The sequence below is a fragment of the Megalopta genalis genome, unplaced genomic scaffold (genome assembly GCF_051020955.1).
Source record: "Megalopta genalis isolate 19385.01 unplaced genomic scaffold, iyMegGena1_principal scaffold0054, whole genome shotgun sequence".
Taxonomy (NCBI): Eukaryota; Metazoa; Arthropoda; class Insecta; order Hymenoptera; family Halictidae; genus Megalopta; species Megalopta genalis.
This window is the reverse complement of record NW_027476123.1, coordinates 1,008,839-1,035,774: the sequence shown is the minus strand read 5'-3', so window position 1 is coordinate 1,035,774 and position 26,936 is coordinate 1,008,839.

The following is a 26,936-nucleotide window of genomic DNA, read 5'->3' as shown; positions in this document are numbered from 1 at the left end:
CCCCTCCCGGAAGCCAAACTGGCAGTCCGCCAGATCTGGGCCGTCGCGGGACAGGTGTCTGGAGAGGCGGGCAACAATGATCTTCTCGAAGATCTTGCCCGCCTCATCCAGGAGACAAATGGGCCGGTACGCGGAGGGAGAATCCCCCGGCCTCCCATCCTTCCTCAACAGGACCATCCGACTTTCTCTCCATAGGTCGGGGAACGCCCCCGACCTCAGGAGCCCAGAGTAGAGGCTCCTCAGCCTCTCCCCCAGGACGCTCGCGGCAAGCAACCAGACCCGGCCGGGGATACCGTCCGGCCCCGGGGCGGTATTCTTGCCCCGGAGCCATTTGACGACCCCGGCCATCTCCTCCGGCGCGACCTCAAGATCCGGGGACCACTCATGTTCCTCTGGCTCAGGGACGGGCCGGGACGCCTCCCCGCTAACGGGGAATAAAGCGTCCACGACCCGCCCGAGCAGCCCCGGATCCAGGCTCTCCGTCACGGGTGGCGCCCAGGGACGTAATCGCTCCAATGCCATCTTGTATGGGCGCCCCCACGGATCTCGGTTCAGATAGCCGAGGAGATCGCGCCAGGCCTGGTCCTTCGCTCGCCTGATGGCCAGCTGCAGGGCGACCACCTTCTCCCGATATCGCCCGTACAGTTGGGCAGCCAGCACGTCGTCCGTACGACGTCGTCGACGGGCGCGAGCGTACTGGCGTCGCGCGCGGACGCACTCGGTGCGTAATTCCGCTATCGCGCGCGACCACCAGTACACCGCCTTCCTCGGGAAGACCTTGGCCCGGGGCATGGCGACGTCGCAAATTGACGTCATTGCGTCCCGGAACCAATGGGCCTCCCCAGTCCCGTCGACTATCCCGGCCGGTGTTGCTGGCCAGGCCACGACGTGTGCTGCGGCCATCAGAGCGTCCCGGTCGAGGCGCTTCAGCGCCCACCGCGGCTGAGGCGAAACTTCATCGGCGGTGCGACGACGGGGCGTCGATGGTGGAGCGGCGGAGAGGCCGAGAACTATGTATCTGTGGTCAGACAACGTCTCGACCCCTTCCGCCACCCTCCACCCCGTGATACGGCGCGCGGCCTGGGGCGTTGCCCACGAAAGGTCAACGATGGACCCCCCGTTATGCCGCACGCACGTATGGACCGAGCCCGTGTTCAGGAGCCGGAGCTCCAGTCCCGCCGCCCAATCCAGCACCTCCCGGCCCCTCGAGTCAGTCCCGGGGGAACCCCAAGCCGTGGCCTTGGCATTGAAGTCCCCCAGGACCAGCACCGGACGGGGATGGCAGCGGGAGACGCATCTCCCTACACCGTCCAGATACTGCTCAAACTCTTCGAGGGACCACCTTGGAGGTGCGTATATCGCCACAACCGCGGTGCCGCCCCAATCAACGGCCACGTATCCCAGGCCGCGCTCGATAAGCGAGCACGGCGGGCACCCCGGCCTCCCAGCCCAAATAACCGCGGCGGAGCCAATCGAGTCGCCCATCCAGTGTGGATGTTTGGGGACCCTGTGCGGCTCCGCCACGACTGCCAACCCGGCACCCCGCTCGGCCATGCATTGAAACAGGAGATCCTGCGCTCTGGCCGAGCAGTTGAGGTTAACTTGTATTATCGGGCCCGGGGGCCCCATTACACAGCCGTGTCCATCGCCGTCACGGCCGCGGATGCGGTGGCGTCAGGGACTTTAGTGGCCCCATCCGCCCTCGTGGATGCGGCGGTAGCATCAGGCGGTGCCGCCATTTCGTTGCTGGCCACGGTGGTCGCTGCCTTGGCCATCGTGGTTTCCTTCCCTTTTTTATTAAATCTGGCAGACGACCTTTGGCCGCCTACCTTGCCTCGCCTCGCACTGGCAGGACATGCCCGGCTGCCGAGGCGGTGACCAGACGGCTTGCCCGCGCCCGCACAAAGCGGACAATTGGGCGTGGCCGTACAGGCTGCCACCTTATGGCCCCGACTGCCGCATCTATAGCAGCAGTCGGACCTATCCTCGGCAGAGGTGCACCGCTGACTGGTGTGGCCAACACCAAGGCAACGGTAACACTGCAGAGGCCGGGTGCTCAGGGCCTCCACGGCTGCTTGGGTCCAGCCGACAGTTATCCGACCCGCGACAGCAACCTTGCGAGCGGCCGCGGCAGGACATCGGAGCCAGAGGGTGCCCAATCCCGAGGGGGAAGACCGAATTTCGCCGGTATTGATGTCCCCCTCGCTGCACCCGCCCACGCGGGCAACAGCCGCAGCGACCTCCGGCGGCGTGGTCGAATCGACCAGGCCGCGCACCCTAAGGTCAGCTTTTTTGACCGGACGCGCGACCTTTACGCCGGTGCCTGACAGCGCTTCCGCCACTTTTGTGGCGAGGACGGTGGCCTTGGCGGCCCCATCGGTGCCAGGGACCTCCAAAATTAACCCCCCAGTCACCGCCCTTCGCGGCCTCAGCGAGGCGATGCCAATTTCTGCCAGGTCCACCTTGGACCTGGCAGTGGCCATCGCCTGCGCGTAAGTAATGTCCACGCCAGACGGAACCGTTATGGTAACCGCTGCTGTGCGTGGCGGTCGAGGAGGCAGGCGTGTCTTCCTGGGGGCCGCCGGGACCACCCGTCCTTTTTTATTCGCGGCCGCAGTGGCCTTGGCAGCCGCCTTTTTGGCCTTCCGGCCAACCACCTGGGACCACGCCTCCTGGGGTGGTGGCGCGGCAGAGGGTAGCGCCGATTCTGCTCGCGGTCGAGCGGGCTCCGTCTGGGCCGCTATAGCCGCCCCAGATTTCCCACCTTCCTCCTTCTTCTTCGCCCTCCGCCCCACCCTGTCCGAAGACTGTGTGGGGACGGACGGCCCAGGGGCCACCGATCGCAGGGCCGAGTCCGTTCGCGGCGCGAGCTCCCTCCTGAATGACGCCAATTTGGCGTCTATCAGGGCGCCTATTTGCGCCAGAAAGTCTGCGGGCGCAGCCGCAGGTGGTGGCGAGGACTTTTCTTGCCCGGAGCGATGGCAATCCCGGGCGCCGACGATCGGCGGCGATACTGAGCCCTCTCCCGGGCGTGGCGGCGGAGGCATTGCAGCAGCAGCCGTTCTCGCCTCCACCACCTGCCGGAGCCGGGCCACCTCCGCCTGCAGCTCCGTCATTTGCCCCCTGAGGACGGCATTCTCGGCCTCCAGGACACGCGTGGAGTCGGTTGCTGACCTAACCGCAAGCTCGGACACCCCCACCCTGCCGTTTAAAGCGGCCACCCTCAGGGCGCGGGCCAAGTTGCCCTCCAGCCCCTTCGAAACGCCGGAGATCCTGGCCACCTCATCCAGGCTCTCCAATATAGCGGCCGCGACATCCCGCGTCGGACGGTTACGGAAATTTTCCGCGATATCCGTCTCGTCCGGGAGCGGGACGCTCGACCGCGATGGTCTCGGCACGGGGGCACCCGGGTCGAATATCGCCGCCACCTCCCTTGCCTCGGCCTCCAGCTGCGAAGCCTCGGCCAGCCTAAGTTTGGCCTCTGCGAGGCCAACATATTCGCCGGTCGTCGGCGGCCGTCCTCTCTTCCTCGCCGACGAAGAGCCCGGGACACTCTGCGATGAGTGGTGGGAGGAGACAGAGAAATCTGACTCCTCCCCGTCATCGCACTCACCAAGGCCCGCTGCGGTCCTCTTTTTGCCGCGTGTTGCAGAATGCCTCCGCGACACCGGCTCTGTACATCTTTGGAGGCGCACGATAGGCCCGCGCACCTCCACCTCACGCTCGTTTCCCCCCTCCCCGGTTGTTTGTGAAAAAGAATCCATAATTGGTCCCACGAGTGTGGTCGGAAAGGAGGTCACCCCGGGTAGAGCCGCCATACCCGGGGAAGGCTAATACGCCCGGGGGGTCGCCAGGTACCCCGGGGTTGTCCGCTAACGATTGGTGCACCCACCAACCATAGCTGGCGCTTACTCCAGCTACGCCCTCTTCACCGCGCAACACTGCTTGGGGCTAGGGATTTTTTAGAGAGGTTGTCATCCTCGCGGCCCGGCCGGTTAAGGCAAGACCCCCGTTCCTGTAAAACATGACCACAGGTTTACGGTATGTGTCCGACTTTAGTTGGCCCCTCACCTCAAGCCACTCCGGCATGGTAGAACCTGCCAGGGAATAAATTCCCCGCCAGCACAGCCTTGAGGATCATTAGGGCACGAAGCCCCCCCACCACGACAAGGTAGCGGACACGGGGGGGACCTTGACATAACCTTTTTTTTTTTTTTTTTTTTTTTTTTTTTTTTTTTTTTTATTTTACGTGGAGGAAATCTGCTCGCCAGACACCCCCGCCCCGCCCGGGGGAGCGGGACGAGGGTAGTGTGGGGTTTGACCCACTAAAACCTCCACGGCGACCTGAGGACGCAGGACCGATCGCTGGCGATTCAACGGGGGAGCCACGGGAACTCTTGAAGAACACTACCGCGGCTCCCCCTCGCCTGGCCGGCCATCAAGATGGTAACGATGGCCGGCCGCGTCCCAGGGGGAGATAAATCCTCCACCCTAAAATCCATTTACATTCGGCAGCGCGAGGGGTCGCACCCCGAACCGCCCCGACACGGCGACCGCGCGATAGGTGACCAGGGCCCCCGCCCTGATCACAGCGGCCGCCGGGGGGATGACGAGTATATTGGAGGAGGATCACAGTTAAACCTCGCCTCCTTCAGGCGACTCGTCATCCCCCACTCCCAACAGTGGACGTCCTCCTCTGTTGGCGGGCGGCGGGCAATGAAACCAGCATGTTCTGGTACACCCGCCGCCCGCCTACTCTCAGCTGCCCGGGGTTTCTCGGCGTGGGCGCGCACGCCGTCCCCGGGCACGTCGGGCGGGATCTGTAAGCTCCCGATCCCGCTCGGCAGCCTCCTTCCGCGACATAACCTCCTCGCAGAAAGAGATTGCTGCCGCCCACTTCCCCGGGCCCTCCAGCATGGCCCCAACTAGGCTGGAGAGTGCGAGGTCGTGGCCGACTTCTCGTCTTAGGACTCGGCGCAGCGCTGAAAAGGCGGGACATTCCTCCAGCGTGTGCTGCGCCGAGTCTTCCTCCGCGCCACAGTGGTGGCACACCGTCGTCGCTTCCCGCCCGATGCGACACAGGTAGACACCGAAGCAGCCATGCCCGGTGAACACCTGCGTCGCTCGGTAGGAGAGCCTGCCATGCCGTCTCTCCCGCCACGAGGTGAAGTGTGGCAGGAGAGCCCCGGGGACGCGCTCTCCGGCGTGGGAGCAAAGCTCGGCACGCCATCTAGCGAGCGCTAGTCTCCGGGCCTGGAGCTCGAAGCCCCCGACCGTCTCTCGCTCCGGCGGGGCCCCTCGAGCACGGCTGGCGATGCTTGTGCGCCCATAAACATAGGCGCGCACCGCCGCCTGAAGCTCGAAGGGAAGTTCTCCCGCCAGAGCAAGCGCCGCCACGGTAGACGTGGTGCGGTAACCTCTTATGAGGCGGATGGCCATCCGCTTCTGCAGCCGGCGCAACAACAGCGTGTTGCACCGGCTGGTCATCACGTACGGAGCCCATATTGGGGCACCGTATAAGGCCATAGACCGCACCACGCCCAGGTATAGGCGGCGCACCAATTCTCCCGGTCCCCCGAGGTTGGGCAGCAGGCGGCCCAAAGAGGCCGCCGCCTTTTCGACTCGGGGGACGAGACGGTCGAGATGCGCATCGATGCTCCAGCGGCTGTCGAGGATCAGTCCGAGATATTTCAACTCGGACTTCACCTCGACGCAGGCTTCTCCAACCCGGATCCACGATCTGGCCGGTGGCCGAGACCGAGGCCGTCCGTGAAACCAGACAGCCTCGGCCTTCTCCGGGGCTATTTTCAGCCCCAGATCGCGGATCCTCGCGACGACGGCTGCCACCGCAACCTCTGCTCGTCGGATGGTCCTCTCGAAGGTACTCCCGACGGCGACCACCAACGTGTCGTCCGCGTAGCAGACGAGGGTGGCACCGTCGGGCAGGGAGGCCTTCTCCAGGACCGCGTTGTAACCCAGGTCCCACAGGAGCGGTCCTAAAACGGACCCCTGCGGGACCCCGCGGTCCACTTCCCTCCGTATCATCCCGTACCGTCCCGGGTATTCAACCCACCTGTCCCGCAGGTAGGCCCCGATCACCCGCCTCAGATAGGGAGGCACCTGGTGATCGACGAGGGCCTCCCTAATGGCGGACCAGGGCAGGGTGTTGAACGCATTGACGATGTCAATAGACACCGCCAAGCACACCCCGCCCCTTGCCACGGCATTGTCCGAGAGGGACTTGAGACGGTCGATGGCGTTGACCGTCGATCGCCCCTCCCGGAAGCCAAACTGGCAGTCCGCTAGATCGGGGCCGTCGCGGGACAGGTGTTTGGAGAGGCGGGCAACAATGATCTTCTCGAAGATCTTGCCCGCCTCATCCAGGAGACAAATGGGCCGGTACGCGGAGGGAGAATCCCCCGGCCTCCCCTCCTTCCTCAAGAGGACCATCCGACTTTCTCTCCATAGGTCGGGGAACGTCCCCGACCTCAGGAGCCCAGAGTAGAGGCACCTCAGCCTCTCCCCCAGGACGCTCGCCGCGAGCAACCAGACCCGGCCGGGGATACTGTCCGGCCCCGGGGCGGTATTCTTGCCCCGGAGCCATTTGACGACCCCGGCCATCTCCTCCGGCGCGACCTCAAGATCCGGGGACCACTCATGTTCCTCTGGCTCAGGGACGGGCCGGGACGCCTCACCGCTAACGGGGAATAAAGCGTCCACGACCCGCCCGAGCAGCCCCGGATCCAGGCTCTCCGTCACGGGGGGCGCCCAGGGACGCAATCGTCCCAATGCCATCTTGTATGGGCGCCCCCACGGATCTCGGTTCAGAGAGCCGAGGAGATCGCGCCAGGCCTGACCTTGACATAACCTTTTTTTTTTTTTTTTTTTTTTTTTATTTTACGTGGAGGAAATCTGCTCGCCAGACACCCCCGCCCCGCCCGGGGGAGCGGGACGAGGGTAGTGTGGGGATTGACCCACTAAAACCTCCACGGCGACCTGAGGACGCAGGACCGATCGCTGGCGATTCAACGGGGGAGCCACGGGAACTCTTGAAGAACACTACCGCGGCTCCCCCTCGCCTGGCCGGCCATTAATATGGTAACGATGGCCGGCCGCGTCCCGGGGGGAGATATAATCCTCCCCCCTAAAATCCATTTAAATTCGGCGGCGCGAGGGGTCGCACCCCGCACCGCCCCGACACGGCGACCGCGCGATAGGTGACCAGGGCCCCCGCCCTGATCACAGCGGCCGCCGGGGGGGCGACGAGTATATTGGAGGAGGATCACAGTTAACCCTCGCCTCCTTCAGGCGACCCGTCATCCCCCACTCCCAACAGTGGACGTCCTCCTCTGTTGGCGGGCGGCGGGCAATGAAACCAGCATGTTCTGGTACACCCGCCGCCCGCCTACTCTCAGCTGCCCGGGGTTTCTCGGCGTGGGCGCGCACGCCGTCCCCGGGCACGTCGGACGGGATCTGTAAGCTCCCGATCTCGCTCGGCAGCCTCCTTCCGCGACATAACCTCCTCGCAGAAAGAGATTGCTGCCGCCCACTTCCCCGGGCTCTCCAGCATGGCCCCAACTAGGCTGGAGAGTGCGAGGTCGTGGCCGACTTCTCGTCTTAGGACTCGGCGTAGCGCTGAAAAGGCGGGACATTCCTCCAGCGTGTGCTGCGCCGAGTCTTCCTCCGCGCCACAATGGTGGCACACCGTCGTCGCTTCCCGCCCGATGCGACACAGGTAGACACCGAAGCAGCCATGCCCGGTGAACACCTGCGTCGCTCGGTAGGAGAGCCTGCCATGCCGTCTCTCCCGCCACGAGGTGAAGTGCGGCAGGAGAGCCCCGGGGACGCGCTCGCCGGCGTGGGAGCAAAGCTCGGCACGCCATCTGGCGAGCGCTAGTCGCCGGGCCTGGAGCTCGAAGCCCTCGACCGTCTCTCGCTCCGGCGGGGCCCCTCGAGCACGGCTGGCGATGCTAGTGCGCCTATAAACATAGGCGCGCACCGCCGCCTGAAGCTCGAAGGGAAGTTCTCCCGCCAGAGCAAGCGCCGCCACGGCAGACGTGGTGCGGTAACCTCTTATGAGGCGGATGGCCATCCGCCTCTGCAGCCGGCGCAACAACAGCGTGTTGCGCCGGCTGGTCATCACGTACGGCGCCCAGATTGGGGCACCGTATAAGGCCATAGACCGCACCACGCCCAGGTATAGGCGGCGAACCAAATCTCCCGGACCCCCGAGGTTGGGCAGCAGGCGGCCCAAAGAGGCCGCCGCCTTTTCGACTCGGGGGACGAGACGGTCGAGATGCGCATCGAAGCACCAGTGGCTGTCGAGGATCAGTCCGAGATATTTCAACTGGGACGTCACCTCGACGCAGGCTTCTCCAACCCGGATCCACGATCTGGCCGGTGGCCGAGACCGAGGCCGTCCGTGGAACCAGACAGCCTCGGCCTTCTCCGGGGCTATTTTCAGCCCCAGATCGCGGATCCTCGCGACGACGGCTGCCACCGCAACCTCTGCTCGACGGATGGTCCTCTCGAAGGTACTCCCGACGGCGACCACCAACGTGTCGTCCGCGTAGCAGACGAGGGTGGCACCGTCGGGCAGGGAGGCCTTTTCCAGGACCGCGTTGTAACCTAGGTCCCACAGGAGCGGTCCTAAAACGGACCCCTGCGGGACCCCGCGGTCCACTTCCCTCCGTATCATCCCGCACCGGCCCGGGTATTCAACCCACCTGTCCCGCAGGTAGGCCCCGATCACCCGCCTCAGATAGGGAGGCACCTGGTGATCGACGAGGGCCCCCCTAATGGCGGACCAGGGCAGGGTGTTGAACGCATTGACGATGTCAATGGACACCGCCAAGCACACCCCGCCCCTTGCCACGGCATTGTCCGAGAGGGACTTGAGACGGTCGATTGCGTCGACCGTCGATCGCCCCTCCCGGAAGCCAAACTGGCAGTCCGCCAGATCTGGGCCGTCGCGGGACAGGTGTCTGGAGAGGCGGGCAACAATGATCTTCTCGAAGATCTTGCCCGCCTCATCCAGGAGACAAATGGGCCGGTACGCGGAGGGAGAATCCCCCGGCCTCCCATCCTTCCTCAAGAGGACCATCCGACTTTCTCTCCATAGGTCGGGGAACGTCCCCGACCTCAGGAGCCCAGAGTAGAGGCTCCTCAGCCTCTCGCCCAGGACGCTCGCGGCGAGCAGCCAGACCCGGCCGGGGATACCGTCCGGCCCCGGGGCGGTATTCTTGCCCCGGAGCCATTTGACGACCCCGGCCATCTCCTCCGGCGCGACCTCAAGATCCGGGGACCACTCATGTTCCTCTGGCTCAGGGACAGGCCGGGACGCCTCCCCGCTAACGGGGAATAAAGCGTCCACGACCCGCCCGAGCAGCCCCGGATCCAGGCTCTCCGTCACGGGGGGCGCCCAGGGACGCAATCGTCCCAATGCCATCTTGTATGGGCGCCCCCACGGATCTCGGTTTAGAGAGCCGAGGAGATCGCGCCAGGCCTGGTCCTTCGCTCGCCTGATGGCCAGCTGCAGGGCGACCACCTTCTCCCGATATCGCCCGTACAGCTGGGCAGCCAGAACGTCGTCCGTACGTCGTCGTCGACGGGCGCGAGCGTACTGGCGTCGCGCGCGGACGCACTCGGTGCGTAACTCCGCTATCGCGCGCGACCACCAGTACACCGCCTTCCTCGGGAAGACCCTGGCCCGGGGCATGGCTACGTCGCAAATGGTCGTCATTGCGCCACGGAACCAATGGGCCTCCCCATTCCCGTCGACTGGCCCGGCCGGTGTTGCTGGCCAGGCCACGACGCGGGCCGCCGCCATCAGAGCGTCCTGGTCGAGGCGCTTCAGCGCCCACCGCGGTCGAGGCGAACCTTCATCGGCGGGGCGACGACGGAGTGTCGATGGTGGGGCGGCGGAGAGGTCGAGAACTATGTATCTGTGGTCAGACAACGTCTCGACCCCTTCCGCCACCCTCCACCCCGTAATACGGCGCGCGGCCTGGGGCGTTGCCCACGAAAGGTCAACGATGGACCCCCCGTTATGCCGCACGCACGTATGGACCGAGCCCGTGTTCAGGAGACGGAGCTCCAGTCCCGCCGCCCAATCCAGCACCTCCCGGCCCCTCGAATCAGTCCCGGGGGAACCCCAAGCCGTGGCCTTGGCATTAAAGTCCCCCAGGACCAGCACCGGACGGGGATGGCAGCGGGAGACGCATCTCCCTACCCCGTCCAGATACTGCTCAAACTCTTCGAGGGACCACCTTGGAGGTGCGTATATCGCCACAACCGCGGTGCCGCCCCAATCGACGGCCACGTATCCCAGGCCGCGCTCGATAAGCGAGCACGGCGGGGACCCCGGCCTCCCAGCCCAAATAATCGCGGCGGAGCCAATCGAGTCCCCCATCCAGTGTGGATGTTTGGGGACCCTGTGCGGCTCCGCCACGACTGCCAACCCGGCACCCCGCTCGGCCAGGCATTGAAACAGGAGATCCTGCGCTCTGGCCGAGCAGTTGAGGTTAACTTGTATTATCGGGCCCGGGGGCCCCATTACACAGCCGTGTCCATCGCCGTCACGGCCGCGGATGCGGTGGCGTCAGGGACTTTAGTGGCCCCATTCGCCCCCGCGGGTGCGGCGGTAGCATCAGGCGGTGCCGCCTTTTCGTTGCTGGCCACGGTGGTCGCTGCCTTGGCCATCGTGGTTTCCTTCCCTTTTTTATTGAATCTGGCAGACGACCTTTGGCCGCCTACCTTGCCTCGCCTCGCACTGACAGGACACGCCCGGCCGCCGAGGCGGTGACCAGAAGGCCTGCCCGCGCCCGCACAAAGCGGACAATTGGGCGTGGCCGTACAGGCTGCCACCTTATGGTCCCGACTGCCGCATCTATAGCAGCAGTCGGACCTATCCTCGGCAGAAGTGCACCGCTGACTGGTGTGGCCAACACCAAGGCAACGGTAACACTGCAGAGGCCGGGCACTCAGGGCCTCCACGGCTGCCTGGGTCCAGCCGACGGTTATCCGGCCCGCGACAGCAACCTTGCGAGCGGCCGCGGCAGGACATCGGACCCAGAGGGTGCCCAATCCCGAGGGGGAAGACCGGATTTCGCCGGTATTGATGTCCCCCTCGCTGCACCCGCCCACGCGGGCAACAGCCGCAGCGACGTCCGCCGGCGTGGTCGAATCGACCAGGCCGCGCACCCTAAGGTCAGCTTTTTTGACCGGACGCGCGACCTTTACGCCGGTGCCTGCCAGCGCTTCCGCCACTTTTGTGGCGAGGACGGTGGCCTTGGCGGCCCCATCGGTGCCAGGGACCTCCAAAATTAACCCCCCAGTCACCGCCCTTCGCGGCCTCAGCGAGGCGATGCCAATTTCTGCCAGGTCCACCTTGGACCTGGCAGTGGCCATCGCCTGCGCGTAAGTAATGTCCACGCCAGACGGAACCGTTATGGTAACCGCTGCCGTGCGTGGCGGTCGAGGAGGCAGGGGTGTCTTCCTGGGGGCCGCCGGGACCACCCGTCCTTTTTTATTCGCCGCCGCAGTGGTCTTGGCAGTCGCCTTTTTGGCCTTCCGGCCAACCACCTGGGACCACGCCTCCTGGGGTGGTGGCGCGGCAGAGGGTAGCGCCGATTCTGATCGCGGTCGAGCGGGCTTCGTCTGGGCCGCTTTAGCCGCCCCAGCTTTCTCACCTTTCTTTTTCTTCTTCGCCCTCCGCCCCACCCTGTCCGAAGACTGTGAGGGGACGGACGGCCCAGGGGCCACCGATCGTAGGGCCGAGTCCGTTCGCGGCGCGAGCTCCTTCCTGAATGACGCCAATTTGGCGTCTATCAGGGCGCTTATCTGCGCCAGAAAATCTGCGGGCGCAGTCGCATGTGGGGGCGAGGACTTTTCTTGCCCGGAGCGTTGGCAGTCCCGGGCGGCGACGATCGGCGGCGATACTGAGCCCTCTCCCGGGCGCGGCGGCGGAGGCATTGCGGCAGCAGCCGTACTCGCCTCCACCACCTGCCGGAGCCGAGCCACCTCCGCCCGCAGCTCCGTCATTTGCCCCCTGAGGACGGCATTCTCTGCCTCCAGGGCACGCGTGGCGTCGGTAGCTGACCTAACCGCAAGCTCGGACACCCCCACCCTGCCGTTTAAGGCGGCCACCCTTAGGGCGCGGGCCAAATTGCCCTTCAGCCCCTTTGACACGCCGGAGATCCTGGCCACTTCATCCAGGCTCTCCAATATAGCGGCCGCGACATCCCGCGTTGGACGGTTGCGGAAATTTTCCGCTATATCCGTCTCGTCCGGGAGCGGGACGCTCGACCGCGATGGTCTCGGCACGGGGGAACCTTGACATAACCTTTTTTTTTTTTTTTTTATTTTACGTGGAGGAAATCTGCTCGCCAGACACCCCCGCCCTGCCCGGGGGAGCGGGTCGAGGGTAGTGTGGGGATTGACCCACTAAAACCTCCACGGCGACCTGAGGACGCAGGACCGATCGCTGGCGATTCAACGGGGGAGCCACGGGAACTCTTGAAGAACACTACCGCGGCTCCCCCTCGCCTGGCCGGCCATCAAGATGGTAACGATGGCCGGCCGCGTCCCGGGGGGAGATAAATCCTCCCCCCTAAAATCTATTTAAATTCGGCGGCGCGAGGGGTCGCACCCCGCACCGCCCCGACTCGGCGACCGCGCGATAGGTGACCAGGGCCCCCGCCCTGATCATCGCGGCCGCCGGGGGGACGACGAGTATATTGGAGGAGGATCACAGTTAACACTCGCCTCCCCCAGACGACTCGTCATCCCCCACTCCAAACAGTGGACGTCCTCCTCTGTTGGCGGGCGGCGGGCAATGAAACCAGCATATTCTGGTACACCCGCCGCCCGCCTACTCTCAGCTGCCCGGGGTTTCTCGGCGTGGGCGCGCACGCCGTCCCCGAGCACGTCGGGCGGGATCTGTAAGCTCCCGATCCCGCTCGGCAGCCTCCTTCCGCGACATAACCTCCTCGCAGAAAGAGATTGCTGCCGCCCACTTCCCCGGGCCGTCCAGCATGGCCCCAACTAGGCTGGAGAGTGCGAGGTCGTGGCCGACTTCTCGTTTTAGGACTCGGCGCAGCGCTGAAAAGGCGGGACATTCCTCCAGCGTGTGCTGCGCCGAGTCTTCCTCCGCGCCACAATGGTGGCACACCGTCGTCGCTTCCCGCCCGATGCGACACAGGTAGACACCGAAGCAGCCATGCCCGGTGAACACCTGCGTCGCTCGGTAGGAGAGCCTGCCGTGCCGTCTCTCTCGCCACGAGGTGAAGTGCGGCAGGAGAGCCCCGGGGACGCGCTCGCCGGCGTGGGAGCAAAGCTCGGCACGCCATCTGGCGAGCGCTAGTCTCCGGGCCTGGAGCTCGAAGCCCTCGACCGTCTCTCGCTCCGGCGGGGCCCCTCGAGCACGGCTGGCGATGCTTGTGCGCCCATAAACATAGGCGCGCACCGCCGCCTGAAGCTCGAAGGGAAGTTCTCCCGCCAGAGCAAGCGCTGCCACGGTAGACGTGGTGCGGTAACCTCTTATGAGGCGGATGGCCATCCGCCTCTGCAGCCGGCGCAACAACAGCGTGTTGCGCCGGCTGGTCATCACGTACGGCGCCCAGATTGGGGCACCGTATAAGGCCATAGACCGCACCACGCCCAGGTATAAGCGGCGCACCAAATCTCCCGGTCCCCCGAGGTTGGGCAGCAGGCGGCCCAAAGAGGCCGCCGCCTTTTCGACTCGGGGGACGAGACGGTCGAGATGCGCATCGAAGCACCAGTGGCTGTCGAGGATCAGTCCGAGATATTTCAACTCGGACTTCACCTCGACGCAGGCTTCTCCAACCCGGATCCACGATCTGGCCGGTGGCCGAGACCGAGGCCGTCCGTGAAACCAGACAGCCTCGGCCTTCTCCGGGGCTATTTTCAGCCCCAGATCGCGGATCCTCGCGACGACGGCTGCCACCGCAACCTCTGCTCGTCGGATGGTCCTCTCGAAGGTACTCCCGACGGCGACCACCAACGTGTCGTCCGCGTAGCAGACGAGAGTGGCACCGTCGGGCAGGGAGGCCTTTTCCAGGACCGCGTTGTAACCAAGGTCCCACAGGAGCGGTCCTAAAACGGACCCCTGCGGGACCCCGCGGTCCACTTCCCTCCGTATCATCCCGTACCGGCCCGGGTATTCAACCCACCTGTCCCGCAGGTAGGCTCCGATCACCCGCCTTAGATAGGGAGGCACCTGGTGATCGACGAGGGCCTCCCTGATGGCGGACCAGGGCAGGGTGTTGAACGCATTGACGATGTCAATGGACACCGCCAAGCACACCCCGCCCCTTGCCACGGCATTGTCCGAGAGGGACTTGAGACTGTCGATAGCGTCGACCGTCGATCGCCCCTCCCGGAAGCCAAACTGGCAGTCCGCTAGATCGGGGCCGTCGCGGGACAGGTGTCTGGAGAGGCGGGCAACAATGATCTTCTCGAAGATCTTGCCCGCCTCATCCAGGAGACAAATGGGCCGGTACGCGGAGGGAGAATCCCCCGGCCTCCCATCCTTCCTCAAGAGGACCATCCGACTTTCTCTCCATAGGTCGGGGAACGTCCCCGACCTCAGGAGCCCAGAGTAGAGGCTCCTCAGTCTCTCCCCCAGGACGCCCGCGGCGAGCAACCAGACCCGGCCGGGGATACCGTCCGGCCCCGGGGCGGTATTCTTGCCCCGGAGCCATTTGACGACCCCGGCCATCTCCTCCGGCGCGACCTCAAGATCCGGGGACCACTCATGTTCCTCTGGCTCAGGGACGGGCCGGGACGCCTCCCCGCTAACGGGGAATAAAGCGTCCACGACCCGCCCGAGCAGCCCCGGATCCAGGCTCTCCGTCACGGGGGGCGCCCAGGGACGCAATCGTCCCAAAGCCATCTTGTATGGGCGCCCCCACGGATCTCGGTTCAGAGAGCCGAGGAGATCGCGCCAGGCCTGGTTCTTCGCTCGCCTGATGGCCAGCTGCAGGGCGACCACCTTCTCCCGATATAGCCCGTACAGCTGGGCAGCCAGCACGTCGTCCATTCGTCGTCGTCGACGGGCGCGAGCGTACTGGCGTCGCGCGCGAACGCACTCGGTGCGTAATTCCGCTATCTCCCGCGACCACCAGTACACCGCCTTCCTCGGGAAGACCCTGGCCCGTGGCATGGCGACGTCGCAAACCGACGTCATTGCGCCCCGGAACCAATGGGCCTCCCCATTCCCGTCGACTGGCCCGGTCGGTGTTGCTGGCCAGCCCACGACGTGGGCTGCCGCCATCAGAGCGTCCTGGTCGAGGCGCTTCAGCGCCCACCGCGGTCGAGGCGAACCTTCATCGGCGGGGCGACGACGGAGTGTCGACGGTGGGGCGGCGGAGAGGTCGAGAACTATGTATCTGTGGTCAGACAACGTCTCGACCCCCTCCGCCACCCTCCACCCCGTAATACGGCGCGCGGCCGGGGGCGTTGCCCACGAAAGGTCAACGATGGACCCCCCGTTATGCCGCACGCACGTATGGACCGAGCCCGTGTTCAGGAGACGGAGCTCCAGTCCCGCCGCCCAATCCAGCACGTCCCGGCCCCTCGAGTCAGTCCCGGGGGAACCCCAAGCCGTGGCCTTGGCATTGAAGTCCCCCAGGACCAGCACAGGACGGGGATGGCAGCGGGAGACGCATCTCCCTACCCCGTCCAGATACTGCTCAAACTCTTCGAGGGACCACCTTGGAGGTGCGTATATCGCCACAACCGCGGTGCCGCCCCAATCAACGGCCACGTATCCCAGGCCGCGCTCGATAAGCGAGCACGGCGGGGACCCCGACCTCCCAGCCCAAATAATCGCGGCGGAGCCAATCGAGTCCCCCATCCAGTGTGGATGTTTGGGGACGTTGTGCGGCTCCGCCACGACTGCCAACCCGGCACCCCTCTCGGCCAGGCATTGAAACAGGAGATCCTGCGCTCTGGCCGAGCAGTTGAGGTTCACTTGTATTATCGGGCCCGGGGGCCCCATTACACAGCCGTGTCCATCGCCGTCACGGCCGCGCATGCGGTGGCGTCTGGGACTTTAGTCGCCCCATCCGCCCACGCGGGCGTGGCGGTAGCATCAGGCGATGCTACCTTTTCGTTGCTGGCCACGGTGGTCGCTGCCTTGGCCATCGTGGTTTCCCTCCCCATTTTATTATACCTGGCAGACGGCCTTTGGCCGCCTCCCCTGCCCCGCCCCGCACTGGCAGGGCATGCCCGGCTGCCGAGGCGGTGACCAGACGGCTTGCCCGCGCCCGCACAAAGCGGACAATTGGGCGTGGCCGTACAGGCTGCCGCCTTATGGTCCCGACTGCCGCATCTATAGCAGCAGTCGGACCTATCCTCGGCAGAAGTGCACCGCTGACTGGTGTGGCCAACACCAAGGCAACGGTAACACTGCAGAGGCCGGGCACTCAGGGCCTCCACGGCTGCCTGGGTCCAGCCGACGGTTATCCGGCCCGCGACAGCAACCTTGCGAGCGGCCGCGGCAGGACATCGGACCCAGAGGGTGCCCAATCCCGAGGGGGAAGACCGAATTTCGCCGGTATTGATGTCCCCCTCGCTGCACCCGCCCACGCGGGCAACAGCCGCCGCGACCTCCGCCGGCGTGGTCGAATCGACCAGGCCGCGCACCCTAAGGTCAGCTTTTTTGACCGGACGCGCGACCTTTACGCCGGTGCCTGCCAGTGCTTCCGCCACTTTTGTGGCGAGGACGGTGGCCTTGGCGGCCCCATCGGTACCAGGGACCTCCAAAATTAACCCCCCAGTCACCGCCCTTCGCGGCCTCAGCGAGGCGATGCCAATTTCTGCCAGGTCCACCTTGGACCTGGCAGTGGCCATCGCCTGCGCGTAAGTAATGTCCACGCCAGACGGAACCGTTATGGTAACCGCTGCTGTGCGTGGCGGTCGAGGAGGCAGGGGTGTCTTCCTGGGGGCCGCCGGGACCACCCGTCCTTTTTTATTCGCGGCCGCAGTGGCCTTGGCAGCCGCCTTTTTGGCCTTCCGGCCAACCACCTGGGACCACGCCTCCTGGGGTGGTGGCGCGGCAGAGGGTAGCGCCGATTCTGCTCGCGGTCGAGCGGGCTCCGTCTGGGCCGCTATAGCCGCCCCAGATTTCCCACCTTTCTTTTTCTTCTTCGCCCTCCGCCCCACCCTGTCCGAAGACTGTGTGGGGACGGACGGCCCAGGGGCCACCGATCGCAGGGCCGAGTCCGTTCGCGGCGCGAGCTGCCTCCTGAATGACGCCAATTTGGCGTCTATCAGGGCGCCTATTTGCGCCAGAAAGTCTGCGGGCGCAGCCGCAGGTGGTGGCGACGACTTTTCTTGCCCGGAGCGATGGCAATCCCGGGCGCCGACGATCGGCGGCGATACTGAGCCCTCTCCCGGGCGTGGCGGCGGAGGCATTGCAGCAGCAGCCGTTCTCGCCTCCACCACCTGCCGGAGCCGGGCCACCTCCGCCTGCAGCTCCGTCATTTGCCCCCTGAGGACGGCATTCTCGGCCTCCAGGACACGCGTGGCGTCGGTAGCTGACCTCACTGCCAGCTCCGACACCCCTACCCTCCCGTTTAAGGCGGCCACCCTCAGGGCGCGGGCCAAGTTGCCCTTCAGCCCCTTTGACACGCCGGAGATCCTGGCCACCTCATCCAGGCTCTCCAATATAGCGGCCGCGACATCCCGCGTCGGACGGTTGCGGAAATTTTCCGCGATATCCGTCTCGTCCGGGAGCGGAACGCTCGACCGCGATGGTCTCGGCACGGGGGCACCCGGGTCGAATATCGCCGCCACCTCCCTTGCCTCGGCCTCCAGCTGCGAGGCCTCGGCCAGCCTAAGTTTGGCCTCTGCGAGGCCAACATATTCGCCGGTCGTCGGCGGCCGTCCCCTCTTCCTCGCTGACGACGAGCCCGGGACACTCTGCGATGAGTGGTGGGAGGAGACAGAGAAATCTGACTCCTCCCCCTCATCGCACTCACCAAGGCCCGCTGCGGTCCTCTTTTTGCCGCGTGTTGCAGAATGCCTCCGCGACACCGGCTCTGTACATCTTTTGAGGCGCACGATAGGCCCGCGCACCTCCACCTCACGCTCGTTTCCCCCCTCCCCGGTTGTTAGTGAAAAAGAATCCATAATTTGTCCCACGAGTGTGGTCGGAAAGAAGGTCACCCCGGGCAGAGCCGCCATACCCGGGGAAGGCTAATACACCCGGGGGTCGCCAGGTACCCCGGGGTTGTCCGCTAAAGATTGGTGCACCCACCAACCATAGCTGGCGCTTACTCCAGCTACACCCTCATCACCGCGCAACACTGCTTGGGGCTAGGGATTTTTTAGAGAGGTTGTCATCCTCGCGGCCCGGCCGGTTAAGGCAAGACCCCCGTTCCTGTAAAACATGACCACAGGTTTACGGTATGTGTCCGACTTTAGTTGGCCCCTCAGCTCAAGCCACTCCGGCATGGTAGAACCTGCCAGGGAATAAATTCCCCGCCGGCACAGCCTTGAGGATCATTAGGGCACGAAGCCCCCCCACCACGACAAGGTAGCGGACACGGGGGGGACCTTGACATAACCTTTTTTTTTTTTTTTTATTTTACGTGGAGGAAATCTGCTCGCCAGACACCCCCGCCCCGCCCAGGGGAGCGGGACGAGAGTAGTGTGGGGATCGACCCACTAAAACCTCCACGGCGACCTGAGGACGCAGGACCGATCGCTGGCGATTTAACGGGGGAGCCACGGGAACTCTTGAAGAACACTACCGCGGCTCCCCCTCGCCTGGCCGGCCATCAGGATGGTAACGATGGCCGGCCGCGTCCCGGGGGGAAATAAAATAAATCCTCCCCCCTAAAATCCATTTAAATTCGGCGGCGCGAGGGGTCGCACCCCGCACCGCCCCGACACGGCGACCGCGCGATAGGTGACCAGGGCCCCCGCCATGATCACAGCGGCCGCCGGGGGGACGACGAGTATATTGGAGGAGGATCACAGTTAACCCTCCCCTCCATCAGGCGACTCGTCATCCCCCACTCCCAACAGTGGAGGTCCTCCTCTGTTGGCGGGCGGCGGGCAATGAAACCAGCATGTTCTGGTACACCCGCCGCCCGCCTACTCTCAGCTGCCCGGGGTTTCTCGGCGTGGGCGCGTACGCCGTCCCCGGGCACGTCGGGCGGGATCTGTAAGCTCCCGATCCCGCTCGGCAGCCTCCTTCCGCGACATAACATCCTCGCAGAAAGAGATTGCTGCCGCCCACTTCCCCGGGCTCTCCAGCATGGCCCCAACTAGGCTGGAGAGTGCGAGGTCGTGACCGACTTCCCGTTTTAGGACTCGGCGCAGCGCTGAAAAGGCGGGACATTCCTCCAGCGTGTGCTGCGCCGAGTCTTCCTCCGCGCCACAATGGTGGCACACCGTCGTCGCTTCCCGCCCGATGCGACACAGGTAGACACCGAAGCAGCCATGCCCGGTGAACACCTGCGTCGCTCGGTAGGAGAGCCTGCCACGCCGTCTCTCCCGCCACGAGGTGAAGTGCGGCAGGAGAGCCCCGGGGACGCGCTCGCCGGCGTGGGAGCAAAGCTCGGCACGCCATCTGGCGAGCGCTAGTCTCCGGGCCTGGAGCTCGAAGCCCTCGACCGTCTCTCGCTCCGGCGGGGACCCCCGAGCACGGCTGGCGATGCTAGTGCGCCTGTAAACACAGGCGCGCACCGCCGCCTGAAGCTCGAAGGGAAGTTCACCCGCCAGAGCAAGCGCCGCCACGGTAGACGTGGTGCGGTAACCTCTTATGAGGCGGATGGCCATCCGCCTCTGCAGCCGGCGCAACAACAGCGTGTTGCGCCGGCTGGTCATCACGTACGGCGCCCATATTGGGGCACCGTACAAGGCCATAGACCGCACCACGCCCAGGTATAGGCGGCGCACCAAATCTCCCGGTCCCCCGAGATTGGGCAGCAGGCGGCCCAAAGAGGCCGCCGCCTTTTCGACTCGGGGGACGAGACGGTCGAGATGCGAACCGAAGCACCAGTGGCTGTCGAGGATCAGTCCGAGATATTTCAACTCAGACTTCACCTCGACGCAGGCTTCTCCAACCCGGATCCACGATCTGGCCGGTGGCCGAGACCGAGGCCGTCCGTGAAACCAGACAGCCTCGGCCTTCTCCGGGGCTATTTTCAGCCCCAGATCGCGGATCCTCGCGACGACGGCTGCCACCGCAACCTCTGCTCGTCGGATGGTCCTCTCGAAGGTACTCCCGACGGCGACCACCAACGTGTCATCCGCGTAGCAGACGAGGGTGGCACCGTCGGGCAGGGGGGCCTTCTCCAGGACCGCGTTGTAACCCAGGTCCCACAGGAGCGGTCCTAAAACGGACCCCTGCGGGACCCCGCGGTCCACTTCCCTCCGTATCATCCCGCACCGGCCCGGGTATTCAACCCACCTGTCCCGCAGGTAGGCCCCGATCACCCGCCTCAGATAGGGAGGCACCTGGTGATCGACGAGGGCCTCCCTAATGGCGGACCAGGGCAGGGTGTTGAACGCATTGACTATGTCAATGGACACCGCCAAGCACACCCCGCCCCTTGCCACGGCATTGTCCGAGAGGGACTTGAGACGGTCGATAGCGTCGACCGTCGATCGCCCCTCCCGGAAGCCAAACTGGCAGTCCGCCAGATCGGGGCCGTCGCGGGACAGGTGCCTGGAGAGGCGGGCAACAATGATCTTCTCGAAGATCTTGCCCGCCTCATCCAGGAGACAAATGGGCCGGTACGCGGAGGGAGAATCCCCCGGCCTCCCATCCTTCCTCAAGAGGACCATCCGACTTTCTCTCCATAGGTCGGGGAACGTCCCCGACCTCAGGAGCCCAGAGTAGAGGCTCCTCAGCCTCTCCCCCAGGACGCTCATGGCGAGCAACCAGACCCGGCCGGGGATACCGTCCGGCCCCGGGGCGGTATTCTTGCCCCGGAGCCATTTGACGACCCCGGCCATCTCCTCCGGCGCGACCTCAAGATCCGGGGACCACTCATGTTCCTCTGGCTCAGGGACGGGCCGGGACGCCTCCCCGCTAACGGGGAATAAAGCGTCCACGACCCGCCCGAGCAGCCCCGGATCCAGGCTCTCCGTCACGGGGGGCGCCCAGGGACGCAATCGTCCCAAAGCCATCTTGTATGGGCGCCCCCACGGATCTCGGTTCAGAGAGCCGAGGAGATCGCGCCAGGCCTGGTCCTTCGCTCGCCGACCTTGACATAACCTTGACATAACCTTTTTTTTTTTTTTTTATTTTACGTGGAGGAAATCTGCTTGCCAGACACCCCCGCCCCGCCCGGGGGAGCGGGACGAGGGTAGTGTGGGGTTTGACCCACTAAAACCTCCACGGCGACCTGAGGACGCAGAACCGATCGCTGGCGATTCAACGGGGGAGCCACGGGAACTCTTGAAGAACACTACCGCGGCTCCCCCTCGCCTGGCCGGCCATCAAGATGGTAACGATGGCCGGCCGCGTCCCGGGGGGAAATAAAATAAATCCTCCCCCCTAAAATCCATTTAAATTCGGCGGCGCGAGGGGTCGCACCCCGAACCGCCCCGACACGGCGACCGCGCGATAGGTGACCAGGGCCCCCGCCCTGATCACAGCGGCCGCCGGGGGGACGACGAGTATATCGGAGGAGGATCACAGTTAACACTCGCCTCCCTCAGACGACTCGTCATCCCCCACTCCCAACAGTGGAGGTCCTCCTCTGTTGGCGGGCGGCGGGCAATGAAACCAGCATGTTCTGGTACACCCGCCGCCCGCCTACTCTCAGCTGCCCGGGGTTTCTCGGCGCGGGCGCGCACGCCGTCCCCGGGCACGTCGGGCGGGATCTGTAAGCTCCCGATCCCGCTCGGCAGCCTCCTTCCGCGACACAACCTCCTCGCAGAAAGAGATTGCTGCCGCCCACTTCCCCGGGCCCTCCAGCATGGCCCCAACTAGGCTGGAGAGTGCGAGGTCGTGGCCGACTTCCCGTTTTAGGACTCGGCGCAGCGCTGAAAAGGCGGGACATTCCTCCAGCGTGTGCTGCGCCGAGTCTTCCTCCGCGCCACAGTGGTGGCACACCGTCGTCGCTTCCCGCCCGATGCGACACAGGTAGACACCGAAGCAGCCATGCCCGGTGAACACCTGCGTCGCTCGGTAGGAGAGCCTGCCATGCCGTCTCTCCCGCCACGAGGTGAAGTGCGGCAGGAGAGCCCCGGGGACGCGCTCGCCGGCGTGGGAGCAAAGCTCGGCACGCCATCTGGCGAGCGCTAGTCGCCGGGCCTGGAGCTCGAAGCCCTCGACCGTCTCTCGCTCCGGCAGGGCCCCTCGAGCACGGCTGGCGATGCTTGTGCGCCCATAAACATAGGCGCGCACCGCCGCCTGAAGCTCGAAGGGAAGTTCTCCCGCCAGAGCAAGCGCCGCCACGGTAGACGTGGTGCGGTAACCTCTTATGAGGCGGGTGGCCATCCGCCTCTGCAGCCGGCGCAACAACAGCGTGTTGCGCCGGCTGGTCATCACGTACGGCGCCCAGATTGGGGCACCGTATAAGGCCATAGACCGCACCACGCCCAGGTATAGGCGGCGCACCAAATCTCCCGGTCCCCCGAGGTTGGGCAGCAGGCGGCCCAAAGAGGCCGCCGCCTTTTCGACTCGGGGGACGAGACGGTCGAGATGCGCATCGAAGCTCCAGCGGCTGTCGAGGATCAGTCCGAGATATTTCAACTGGGACTTCACCTCGACGCAGGCTTCTCCAACCCGGATCCACGATCTGGCCGGTGGCCGAGACCGAGGCCGTCCGTGGAACCAGACAGCCTCGGCCTTCTCCGGGGCTATTTTCAGCCCCAGATCGCGGATCCTCGCGACGACGGCTGCCACCGCAACCTCTGCTCGTCGGATGGTCCTCTCGAAGGTACTTCCGACGGCGACCACCAACGTGTCGTCCGCGTAGCAGACGAGGGTGGCACCGTCGGGCAGGGAGGCCTTTTCCAGGACCGCGTTGTAACCCAGGTCCCACAGGAGCGGTCCTAAAACAGACCCCTGCGGGACCCCGCGGTCCACTTCCCTCCGTATCATCCCGTACCGGCCCGGGTATTCGACCCACCTGTCCCGCAGGTAGGCCCCGATCACCCGCCTCAGATAGGGAGGCACCTGGTGATCGACGAGGGCCCCCCTAATGGCGGACCAGGGCAGGGTGTTGAACGCATTGACGATGTCAATGGACACCGCCAAGCACACCCCGCCCCTTGCCACGGCATTGTCCGAGAGGGACTTGAGACGGACGATAGCGTCGACCGTCGATCGCCCCTCCCGGAAGCCAAACTGGCAGTCCGCCAGATCTGGGCCGTCGCGGGACAGGTGCCTGGAGAGGCGGGCAACAATGATCTTCTCGAAGATCTTGCCCGGCTCATCCAGGAGACAAATGGGCCGGTACGCGGAGGGAGAATCCCCCGGCCTCCCATCCTTCCTCAAGAGGACCATCCGACTTTCTCTCCATAGGTCGGGGAACGTCCCCGACCTCAGGAGCCCAGAGTAGAGGCTCCTCAGCCTCTCCCCCAGGACGCTCGTGGCGAGCAACCAGACCCGGCCGGGGATACCGTCCGGCCCCGGGGCGGTATTCTTGCCCCGGAGCCATTTGACGACCCCGGCCATCTCCTCCGGCGCGACCTCAAGATCCGGGGACCACTCATGTTCCTCTGGCTCAGGGACGGGCCGGGACGGCCCCTCGCTAACGGGGAATAAAGCGTCCACGACCCGCCCGAGCAGCCCCGGATCCAGGATCTCCGTCACGGGGGGCGCCCAGGGACGCAATCGTCCCAATGCCATCTTGTATGGGCGCCCCCACGGATCTCGGTTTAGAGAGCCGAGGAGATCGCGCCAGGCCTGGTCCTTCGCTCGCCTGATGGCCAGCTGCAGGGCGACCACCTTCTCCCGATATAGCCCGTACAGCTGGGCAGCCAGCACGTCGTCCGTACGTCGTCGTCGACGGGCGCGAGCGTACTGGCGTCGCGCGCGGACGCACTCGGTGCGTAATTCAGCTATCGCACGCGACCACCAGTACACAGCCTTCCTCGGGAAGACCCTGGCCCGGGGCATGGCGACGTCGCAAACCGACGTCATTGCGCCCCGGAACCAACGGGCCTCCCCATTCCCGTCGACTGGCCCGGCCGGTGTTGCTGGCCAGGCCACGACGTGGGCTGCCGCCATCAGAGCGTCCTGGTCGAGGCGCTTCAGCGCCCACCGCGGTTGAGGCGATCCTTCATCAGCGGGGCGACGACGGGGTGTCGATGGTGGGGCGGCGGAGAGGTCGAGAATTATGTATCTGTGGTCAGACAACGTCTCGACCCCTTCCGCCACCCTCCACCCCGTAATACGGCGCGCGGCCGGGGGCGTTGCCCACGAAAGGTCAACGATGGACCCCCCGTTATGCCGCACGCACGTATGGACCGAGCCCGTGTTCAGGAGACGGAGCTCCAGTCCCGCCGCCCAATCCAGCACCTCCCGGCCCCTCGAGTCAGTCCCGGGGGAACCCCAAGCCGTGGCCTTGGCATTGAAGTCCCCCAGGACCAGCACCGGACGGGGATGGCAGCGGGAGACGCATCTCCCTACCCCGTCCAGATACTGCTCAAACTCTTCGAGGGACCACCTTGGAGGTGCGTATACCGCCACAACCGCGGTGCCGCCCCAATCAACGGCCACGTATCCCAGGCCGCGCTCGATAAGCGGGCACGGCGGGGACCCCGACCTCCCAGCCCAAATAATCGCGGCAGAGCCAATCGAGTCCCCCATCCAGTGTGGATGTTTGGGGACCCTGTGCGGCTCCGCCACGACTGCCAACCCGGCACCCCGCTCGGCCAGGCATTGAAACAGGAGATCCTGCGCTCTGGCCGAGCAGTTGAGGTTAACTTGTATTATCGGGCCCGGGGGCCCCATTACACAGCCGTGTCCATCGCCGTCACGGCCGCGGATGCGGTGGCGTCTGGGACTTTAGTGGCCCCATCCGCCCACGCGGGCGCGGCGGTAGCATCAGGCGGTGCCGCCTTTTCGTTGCTGGCCACGGTGGTCGCTGCCTTGGCCATCGTGGTTTCCTTCCCTTTTTTATTGAATCTGGCAGACGACCTTTGGCCGCCTACCTTGCCTCGCCTCGCACTGACAGGACACGCCCGGCCGCCGAGGCGGTGACCAGAAGGCCTGCCCGCGCCCGCACAAAGCGGACAATTGGGCGTGGCCGTACAGGCTGCCACCTTATGGTCCCGACTGCCGCATCTATAGCAGCAGTCGGACCTATCCTCGGCAGAAGTGCACCGCTGACTGGTGTGGCCAACATCAAGGCAACGGTAACACTGCAGAGGCCGGGCACTCAGGGCCTCCACGACTGCATGGGTCCAGCCGACGGTTATCCGGCCCGCGACAGCAACCTTGCGAGCGGCCGCGGCAGGACATCGGACCCAGAGGGTGCCCAATCCCGAGGGGGAAGACCGGATTTCGCCGGTATTGATGTCCCCCTCGCTGCACCCGCCCACGCGGGCAACAGCCGCAGCGACCTCCGCCGGCGTGGTCGAATCGACCAGGCCGCGCACCCTAAGGTCAGCTTTTTTGACCGGACGCGCGACCTTTACGCCGGTGCCTGCCAGCGCTTCCGCCACTTTTGTGGCGAGGACGGTGGCCTTGGCGGCCCCATCGGTGCCAGGGACTTCCAAAATTAACCCCCCAGTCACCGCCCTTCGCGGCCTCAGCGAGGCGATGCCAATTTCTGCCAGGTCCACCTTGGACCTGGCAGTGGCCATCGCCTGCGCGTAAGTAATGTCCACGCCAGACGGAACCGTTATGGTAACCGCTGCTGTGCGTGGCGGTCGCGGAGGCAGGGGTGTCTTCCTGGGGGCCGCCGGGACCACCCGTCCTTTTTTGTTATTCGCCGCCGCAGTGGCCTTGGCAGCCGCCTTTTTAGCCTTGCGGCCAACCACCTGGGACCACGCCTCCTGGGGCGGAGGCGCGGCAGAGGGTAGCGCCGATTCTGCTCGCGGTCGAGCGGGCTCCGTCTGGGCCGCTATAGCCGCCCCAGCTTTCCCACCTTTCTTCTTCTTCTTCGTCTTCCGCCCCACCCTGTCCGAAGACTGTGAGGGGACGGACGGCCCAGGTGCCACCGATCGCAGGGCCGAGTCCGTTCGCGGCGCGAGCTCCCTCCTGAATGACGCCAATTTGGCGTCTATCAGGGCGCTTATCTGCGCCAGAAAATCTGCGGGCGCAGTCGCATGTGGGGGCGAGGACTTTTCTTGCCCGGAGCGTTGGCAGTCCCGGGCGGCGACGATCGGCGGCGATACTGAGCCCCCTCCCGGGCGCGGCGGCGGAGGCATTGCGGCAGCAGCCGTACTCGCCTCCACCACCTGCCGGAGCCGAGCCACCTCCGCCCGCAGCTCCGTCATTTGCCCCCTGAGGACGGCATTCTCTGCCTCCAGGGCACGCGTGGCGTCGGTAGCTGACCTAACCGCAAGCTCGGACACCCCCACCCTGCCGTTTAAGGCGGCCACCCTTAGGGCGCGGGCCAAATTGCCCTTCAGCCCCTTTGACACGCCGGAGATCCTGGCCACTTCATCCAGGCTCTCCAATATAGCGGCCGCGACATCCCGCGTTGGACGGTTGCGGAAATTTTCCGCTATATCCGTCTCGTCCGGGAGCGGGACGCTCGACCGCGATGGTCTCGGCACGGGGGCTCCCGGGTCGAATATCGCCGCCACCTCCCTTGCCTCGGCCTCCAGCTGCGAAGCCTCGGCCAGCCTAAGTTTGGCCTCTGCGAGGCCAACATATTCGCCGGTCGTCGGCGGCCGTCCTCTTTTCCTCGCTGACGACGAGCCCGGGACACTCTGCGATGAGTGGTGGGAGGAGACAGAGAAATCTGACTCCTCCCCCTCATCGCACTCAC